Consider the following 9,568-nt stretch of genomic DNA (forward strand, 5'->3'; position numbering starts at 1 on the left):
CAATATTTATACACGTTCAAGCATAACACAGCCATTCTAGAATAGGAGGACTGCTCCGACGCCGCAAAAGAATAGTTGGTTCTGGTTCAGCGAGGCTTTGCATTGACACATGCTCAAGCACGTACTGTTTTCCCGTTGAATGAAGCCTTGTTTATTGTGTTGACCTCCGGAGACCACGAGTGCCCTACGAGCAACCAGAGGCGTTTATGGTCAGTGTATGTCGATATGCTCCAGAACTCGAGGCAGTGTACAAAGCCACTGGTCTGGATAAACAGCAAGTCAATGAGATAATGTCTGCTGATGTATATATCAGTTACACTGAAATAAATACCGCAATAGAAGTGGATTATCTGCCTCTCACAGTGTTTGTTTGATAGAGCTTACATGTGACTTCTTCTCTGTGTTAATTACTCTCCAAATCTCCATGAGACTGCCTCTCAGGTCTTATAGAGCTGTTTATAAAGAAAAATCTGCTCAGCCAGTTTTCACCTGGATGCATCCACTGTAGTCGACGTCATTCCTGACGGATCAGCTGGCTTTACTCTGTAACACAAAGACCGTTTTTCCCCAAGTGTTTTTGTCGTGACAAAACAGAAGCTACCATATGACGACTTTCCTGGGTTGTCTAATAAGTTTCCAAACACCAATCAATTTCTCCAACAAACAAGACTGTCTGCATCGCAGTGCATCTGTTCATGAAACAACACCTGAGGAAATGTCACACATACAGCCTAAGACTGGAAAATGAGACAAAACAAGTACCACAGTGTCATCGTCAAATCTCCAGAGTCCAGGTGCAATTAGCTCTGGCAGTTTCCGGTGCTCACTGTGGAAGTTTCACACTTTTTGTGAAGACGGTAAACTAAACTCCCAGCGATGTGCCTTCTCCGAATCCTTCCAAGTAGTTTCATACAACTTGCTGCCAACAAGTGCTGAATGAGAACTCCCCATTTTGTCAATCCACTCTCATTATCTTCCACTGGGCCATTGTGGGAATACCCTGGCAACTCACTAATCAGCAGCCATGTCAATGCTAGGATTGTTTATGGGGGAATGGAATCTCCTTTGGGAATGTCGCGGCATCCTCTAGGGAACGCCACTGTGCCCTGAGCTTGGAGTGAGATGCTTTTCTACATTGGAAATAAAGAGTGTGTGGTATTTTCACCATGTGGGACAGGGCCGAGGAAAGCAACATGTGCATTGTGCATAGTTAATGAACATGCGGAAGGGACTCCCAATTGATGCAAGGCCCCCTCCGCACAATGCGTCAGAATCCGAGTCTGGGGGTCAGAGGTCGTGTCCGGCTTTGTGCGTGGCCGAAGAAGACAGAGGCAAACAATGAGACCTTTGAGAGTGCAGGAGGTTTCATGTACATAACAAGAAAACAAAAGAAAGCAGTTGGTTGCGTAAGAGAAGAGAGAGGGAGAGAGGGAATAAATAGTCAGTCTGCGCACCGCTATGAATTTAAATGAACACTTATGAACAGATGATAGTCTCTTAAAACAAACACTCCTGCCTGTAAGATGTCTCTTTAGAAACGGAGGTCAATTAAGTTTACTACTGATCTCCATAAACCCGATCCACCTTTACCAACTTCATCACCTTTATAAATTCCTGTTTACAAAAAGCAACAGATGAAGTGAGATCTAATGACACACCACACAAAGATTAAAGCTACAGCCACAAAACACTACTGGTGCCATTTCAGTTCGTAAACTCAGGGACAGCACTTTCAGCCAGGATGGTCAAAAATGGAGAACCTATAGAAACGATGACTGCGACTCGACTGACGGCTGTGAAACCAAAGTGTCCTTCGCCTCTTACTTTCAGTTCCATGTTGTCACCAGTCTCTTAAAACAGATCCCTGCTCTGAAGTTTCACCATTACCGTTTCTCATTAGTAACATGTTCTGAAACTAAGGAAACCACTGCAGAGGATAAAATCAGGTTTCTGATTACACGGACACGTGCATGTCCAATTTAACTCAATGGTCACACGATATACATTTTTATTTGCCTTAGTATGGACTCAAATTACTCCTGATACGGAGCTGCAATGCTAATCTGAAAACAGATCTTTTCATTTGAGAACATGATTTTTAAATACAAACATAGCTGTATAAATGTAGCCATAGCTTAGTCAAAGGTGAGTGTGTTTGGAGGCCATTCATTAGCATAGCAGAAGATGTTATGACATGACGCAGAATCAGCATCTGTTTTGCAAACTAAAAAGACCAGCTGCGAGTAGGAACTCACACATCTAATAAAAACAAGCAAAATTAAGATGCGACAGTTGCTCTATCACAAATTGTTAAGAACACCAAGAAGGCAACATCAGGTTACGTAGCCTGGGACCATGGTGTGTGTCTGCTACACCACAACCCTGCCACAGTCAACAAAAAACAGGTAACACAGTAGCAAGTAACAAGACCTTACTCTCAGCTATAGATTCTTATAACACTCTCAACTTCCTCTCTAATCCACACTCGACTCATAAGAAGCATGAGATTGTGATTCCCATTATTCATCATGGGCTGTCCTAATCTAATTTATCTCACCACATTTTTATAATGAACCCAAACAATTTTATTCACTTCTCTTTATGATATGAAGTTGTGAATGTTTTTACATTACTGCACTGTAGAGTTTTAATGCAGATGCTTAGACTACCACAGGCTCTTGTCTATAAAGTAGGGCTGCAACAATTAGTCAAAGCTGTCGACACAAATCGATGACAAAATTAGTTGCAGACAATTTAATTGTCAGCAGTCGTCGGCTACATCATTGTTTTTTGTTAACAAAGAGAGTCATTTGCTTTCTTAACCATCTCTGCTGAGAGTTGTACACACACAAGTGTCTGTAGTCACATTTGTGTGTGTTCATGCACAGATGCTTGGGTGTGATGATTGTCTGCTCAGGATTACAGTGTGTGTGTGTGTCCTCTTTTGTTACAGAAAACTAAACATAAATGTCACTGTTGTCTTCTCATGATGAGCAAAGACAGCATGGATGCATGCCAAGCAGTGCTCTCAGCGCCCCCTCTTCTGGACAACTTTGTAGTAGTTTCATAATAATAACAAAAGTAATAATAATAATAATAATAACAATAATAATAATAATAATAATAATAATAATAATAATAATGTGTAGGGGGCATTTTATTCATATAGCACTTTTAACAAATGCCCAAAGGCATTACAACAATATGAAACAAGCAGAAAGCTCTACAGATGGAGTCGGTGAGGTTTGAGTCTGAAAATCCCCCCCCAACCCATGTTTGAACAGCTATCCGAATTTCAGATAAAAAGTGACAGCTTCACTAGCTATGTACAGACAGAGTTGATTATCTGATTTCTTTCAATAATCAGCGAGTGGTCCACGATCAAAATAGTTGTTAATTGCAGCCCTACTATACACTATGTCACTCCCAGGTAGTGACAATACCTTTACATTAAAGACAATGCAATCCATTCAACAGTTACTTGATTCAACAAGCTAGGGTGAAAAACCACGTAAAAATCTGAAGGCTTCGGGGTCCATTTGCAGCTGCGTGTCTTCCCTCTCTCTTCGCCCTTTCACGCTTCACTGTCCTGTCTAATAAAATGCAATAAAACCCCAAATAATATCTTCAAAAAAGGCTTCTTTAAAGACAGTGTATCTAAAAACTAAGTTATTATTAGTATCCTACCAATTCTCTAATACACGCTCACTTTATGTATCCACTCGTACAAAAACCTCAGCTCAGATTCCAATGCAACAGCTTCACATGTGTGACAAATGTGCTGCAGTCTCCGAGATTTACAACTACAAAATGCTTGTGCCCTCTATCTGTTGAGATATGGCTAATCCTGAAGTTACAGTAGCAGTAAATCTGAAATGGCTTCAGCCTTATCTATTGCACCGCAGAGTATGTTGTTCTTTCAGTTGCAGCCGGGCTGTCCAAACTTGTAACAGCAGCATTAGTTTTTTGTTCATTCCAGCCACGAGTGAAGAGCTGCTCTGGCTTCCTTGAGCTGGAAGACATGGCAGTTTGAGTGATGAGTCATATTTTTCAGGTGGCCTAATAATAATTGCTACACTGGTATCAATCAGATGACTTATACGCGGTGTTTAATCAGACCAAATAATCCACATTTGACAAGCTATTCATGCTTAAATGCATCTCAATTTTGTCTTTTTGGCAGGACAATTTTCCTCAGCTGAAAAAACAATCAAAATGAATGACTTGGTTTTTCAATGTTAAGCTAAGACAGAACACAATTAAAATGCTTATTATCACAACTGCAATTACAACATCATTGTGTGTGAATAGCCAACATTCTAAAACTGCAACAAAAGAAGTTCTGACTGGAGTGAATGCAAATGTCTGACCCAAAATGACATCAATTGCTGAAGTCTACAAAACTAACTGATGTGGAAACTGGCTTATGAAAACATGTCATGTTTCACTAAAGTATATGAGCAAACCAGTGACACAAAGCCTGATCTTAAGATCCTGTTCTAGTGGTCAACAACATCTGCTGATATCAGGCTTTTTTTCTGCAGCGTCATCAATCAGCAATCACTTCAGAGTTCAAATTACTCTGCAATTGGATGCAACAGGATTTTATCTGCTATAGCACCAAACAGCAGAAACGTAAACATGACACCGATTTTCGATACTAGTTAATTATGGTGGCGTAATCGCCGAGTCTGCACCTTTTCTGATGTGACGTCATAACACTCACCAAAGAGCAATCGACAAATCATGCATGCTTTTTGTTATTGTTAATGTTATTGTTCTACCTCCGTTTGGTCTTCGAGAACAGAAACAATGGATGCCGTGTCCTTCATTTGAAAATAGGCTCTGTCAAGCAATACTATCAGACCTGACTATGGCAGCATTCATTTTGTATATATACAAAGCAGCAGAGCAGGGGTGGGCGGAGAAACCTCCCTTTTCTTTTGAGCAGCATAATTCACATCTGAAACCTTTCATGGGTGCTTCTTTGTGTTTTTAGTCACAGTTTCAACCTCTTCACAGCCGTCTCATTGTACTAACTCAGTGTTACATTTGCCTTTGTCTGTCGACATAAAACAATCACTTCCTGAGTGAAATATATGTGCATGGCACTGTTGTAGGTACTTTCATCTGGTGTGTTGATCTATACATGATTTAGAGAAAGGAAAACAAATAGAAAGGCAAACTCCTCTACTTGGAATGGCAAAGGAGTCATTTAGTCTTTGATTGGGTTTATCATGGTTGAAAAAAACAACATACACTTGTTCATATTAAGGTGTAAGAAGCAAAGTACTCACAATGAGCAATGCACTATTTGGCCAAAGATATCCAGCAGATTCCATTACAGAGAACCTGACTTCCACCTGTGGTTTAGTCTCCAGCACACTTCTCTTTCTGACCACTCCACTTCTAAATTACCCCTTGAGGGAAACACTAAAATTCACAGCACCGCTTTGCTCTGTCGCTGCATATAGGTATCCAAAATGACAGATCTTATAAGAGCGTATAACCGATGAAGCCAAGTTCCCAGCAAAGCGATTCGCTAGTAATGAATAAGGCATATTTCTCCATTTAAGAAACTTTATTAAGCTAGAGAGAGTAGGGCTGTCTTATATTTACTTCAAGTACAAACATGCTCGGAATGCTCGCACAGCTGCGCCAATGCAGATAAGGTGCTAGACTTCAATTCCACAAAAAAAAACACGCTAAAACAAAAAAGAGCCAACTGGCAAAGGTATGCATTCTGCTGCTGCTGCACCGAACAGATGCAGCACTGAACCGTGACCCTGTCAGCAAAATACTTAACCAACCATGACTTGTAAACTGTTCCAGCCTCATCATATTAGAGCAGCAATGTAATGGGCCTGAGAGGCATGTTGATGAACAACTGGTCATGGTGCCAGAGAAATGTTGCAAAAGACGATGAGAAAACATTTAGTCTCTCCTAAGACAACTAACTATTGTCAAAGCCCTACCCAAACGCTCCACATCAGATGCTCTGTGGTGTAGAAAAATTGGATATGTATGAGGTGGATATACCGGTCTGTAGAGTGTGCCTTGGTACATACGGATTACAGGCTTCCGTGAATATCTGATTCATCTAATACAGGGAATGAAGCATCAGAAAACCCTGAACTGATGATTAACTGAGATGTGAGGCAGTGGGTAGTGTTACTCCCTGAAGGATCTCACCGCCCCTGAGGAATAACATTGTGCACTAAATTAATTTAAAAAACAGACTGCAAGAAAAAAAAAAAAAAATGAAGCATCCTTGAGGTGGTAGAGGGCACATGTTCCAGTGAGGTTATTAATTATTTTAAGGTAAAACAACATTCATTAAATATACGGTTGACAGCCAGACTGAAGGTGAGGTCGACAGATGTCATCATAACAGGATGTACGACATTATATGTGCACATTAGATGAGTGGAAAAGTTTTTCTTCATTTTGTGGTCTGCTTTCAGAGGACTGACACACAAGCTGAGACAATAATAAAATGTGACAACAGTCAACAGACTGCCGGACAGTGATTGGTCAGAAAGTGTCGTCACAGGAAGAGTCATGAGTGTGACATCAGGCACAAGAATCAAACCGAACAATTCTGAACTGTAGATCAGTTAAAAAGACTTAAAACTCATGTGTTAATCTCCAGCATTTAGCCAGGAAACTTCTAAAATCTCAATATTCAAGGAATCCGGTGTATTTAGTGACAGCACTGCTGAAAGGCGGCAATCATGAGCCGGATCACAACCCGTTCAGCTGTATTTCAGTTCAGTGACTGTCAGATGAAGTCTGCGCTGTGGTCATGCAGGAAGAACTGAACGATCCTGTGAACAAATCTTTTAAATTAACTGATTCTAATGATTCAGGAACTATAACTAGTTTGTGTGTTTGTGACGTGTATAAAACGACGCCACGGCAGTTTCGCAAAAGGCGTGCTACGACGACCCTGCCCACAATGAGGAGGTACTACAAAGTAATGGAAAACAATGTGCCTGATACTAAACTGAGTAGTTTATTCGAGTAGAGCATAGTGCTAGAACTGTATAATGGAAAAGTAAACCAACAGTAACAAGACCAAGTCGCCCTTGGTCGAGTATCCCTCCACTAGCAGAGCGAAAGTAAACACCAGCAAGTGAAAGCTGGACCAATATTCTCCCTTGTCCAGCCTCTTATTTTATCACTCTCTTTAACCCTCTTTGATTTTTTGTGAATTGCACCATCTGTGTAACTTTGTCGCCTCATTTGCTACCTCATTCTTTTTGTGGCATGGACCCAAAACCTGAAGTTACATAGAGCCAATGCAGCCTTTGCAGACCTGCTCAGGCTATGACAGAGGTGCCATTCACCCTGTTGTAAATTGATATGTTATCAAAATTTGAAGGTTGAAATCCAAGATTGTGTCACCAATCCTAACCTTAAACTAACCACAATTCAAATCTTAGTCTTAAACCTTACTAGTTCCTCACAAATTAGGTTCTGCTTCAGTGGGACCAGGTTTATGGTCTCCAATCCGACTACTGCTTCTGACAAGGTCAGTGTTTATGCCAGAGGTAACTAGAGGTAACTTTAGACAGAGGTGTCTAAAGAGGTAACAAATACAAGTTTGCACACATACATATACACACACACAGGTTTGTGCAGCTATTCTTGTAAGGCCACTGCATTGACTTGCATTTATTTAAACATTCTGGACAAAACATCATCAATAACCATCATTGGTAACCAAGTAATGCCTAACCCAACTACGATAACCAGAGCTGAGAGATGAGGTTCTGCCATAATAAGACCAGGTTTTGGTCACCATGAGGTCCAGACAAGGTCAATGTTTAAATGTAACACACGTTTGAGCAGCTATTATTGAACGACACTGCATTGACTTGCATTCATTAGGGCAGCCACCCCCAAACCATAACCACAAACAGTTTATGCTTAACCCTAGCCTAAACTAAACCACCTAAACTAAACCTTAGTACTAACACAGCCTCAGAAATGGTCCTGTGTCTCATTGGGACCAGGCTTTGGTCCTCGAGGGCCACTGAACAGGAAAAATTAGGGTGTTTTATTACCCGGACAGGTCCTAAAGAGACAAATACGAAAACACACACACACTCACACCGCCACGAGCTTCACACACACAGAACATACACATGCACGCCGTCTACGTTAGACAACATCAACTGTCTGGTCTGGGCACTAAACACCGGCTGCAGCTCTGAATTATCTTACCTATCATAGTAATGGGGTTGAGGGTTTAACACACATACATGCACAGTATAATTGTGTTGAGTTACAGTCAAAGTACCTGTGTCGAGCGGTTGTGGTCTGTGCTGTGGGACCAGCGTCGGTTACCGTTGTTGCTGCTGCTGCTGCTGCTGCTCCTGCTGCTGTTTCTGCCGCTGCTGGGATGAGAGAGCTTAGCTTTCACTGTCTCCCGTCTGGCGCCTCAACGCTGCTAAACTCTGCCTTCATCGCAGCTTAACCCAGCACACAGTCACAAGCCGAACAACAAAAGTATATGAGGACATTGTTTATGCCGTTCGTCCCCAAGGACCGGTGAGTGGAATTGCGCCAACGGCTGTGTTGGGTTTAGGTCAAAGCCTAAACAAAAAAACAGGCTGCTCCACCGGGGACAACAGGCAGCGTCCACTCACTTACTCACTTACTCTCTCTCTCACTCGCTCACTCACTGTTGCTGTGGTAAGAGGGGGGAAATAAAACTCCTCACCCTCTCTGAGACATTCACCGGTTTCGTAACTACAGTACGAATAAACTCGCTTTTCTCTGGAGTTACCAGGCGCTGCTTCCAGGGTAAAAACTTGTGAAGCGGCAGCGGCTTCTCCGTGTGCTACTCGTGTGACTGAGCCCAGCAGAGGAGCTGCGCGGTCGGTCTCCGCGCTGCCTTCACGTGCTGTCGGAAATAGTGGACTCAGGCTGGGAACAAGGGAGGGAGAGGGGGCAGTGGCGGCTCTAGCGTGTATGTGTGTGTGCTCTGGGTGAATCCCTGCATTACGGTGGCCGACAGGGGCAAACGCACTGCAACGACCCAAAACTTTAACAAAATTAAAACACTGATCATAAAAACTGTGGGGTTACAGGAGGATAAATTGTATTCTCTTATTCAACCTGACTAGGTGTTTTAATAACGTAAGAATATTAGGTAGTAATTGGTTTTTGTAGTGTGTTTCTGTTGATGCATTTGCAGCGTTTGCGAATATGCAGCTTGTTTCTCCCCCTGAATGTAATAAAAAGTTGTCCATTAGAACAGACTTCTGTGGGGAAATTAGTCTAGTCCTCAGTTGATTTGTAATGTCTTTTTCAGAGGAGTTAATGATCTCAATCACTCGTTTAAGGTCTTCTTCAATAGCAAATGATGCACATTTGGTCAAGGATTAGGCTTCACAATAGGATTTTGACTTGCAACTGAGAGATTACTACTATATTTTATATGCAGCGCATGGTGTGTCCCGAGCCTCAGTCAACAACACACATTCTGTACACTCTTATTTTAAATGATTTTTAATTATTTTTTTATTTTTTATTTTTAATGACAAAAATGAATATAATA

The 9,568-nt window shown here is 41.6% G+C and overlaps 1 protein-coding gene across 4 annotated transcripts in view; it reads right to left on the reverse strand.

Moving 5' to 3' along the window:
- arhgap32b (Rho GTPase activating protein 32b) overlaps nt 1–8,920 on the reverse strand; it is a 96,290-nt gene extending 87,370 nt beyond the window's left edge. For 2 of the 4 annotated variants that reach the window (XM_058626902.1, XM_058626900.1), the window contains exon 1: nt 8,306–8,920. The gene's annotated coding sequence lies outside the window, so the exon portion shown is untranslated. The remainder of the gene's footprint in view (nt 1–8,305) is intronic. The other 2 variants (XM_058626901.1, XM_058626903.1) reach the window with 2 other exon arrangements.
- Nucleotides 8,921–9,568: the final 648 nt, after the last annotated feature.

The sequence above is a fragment of the Solea solea genome, chromosome 4, assembly GCF_958295425.1.
Source record: "Solea solea chromosome 4, fSolSol10.1, whole genome shotgun sequence".
NCBI lineage: Eukaryota > Metazoa > Chordata > Actinopteri > Pleuronectiformes > Soleidae > Solea > Solea solea.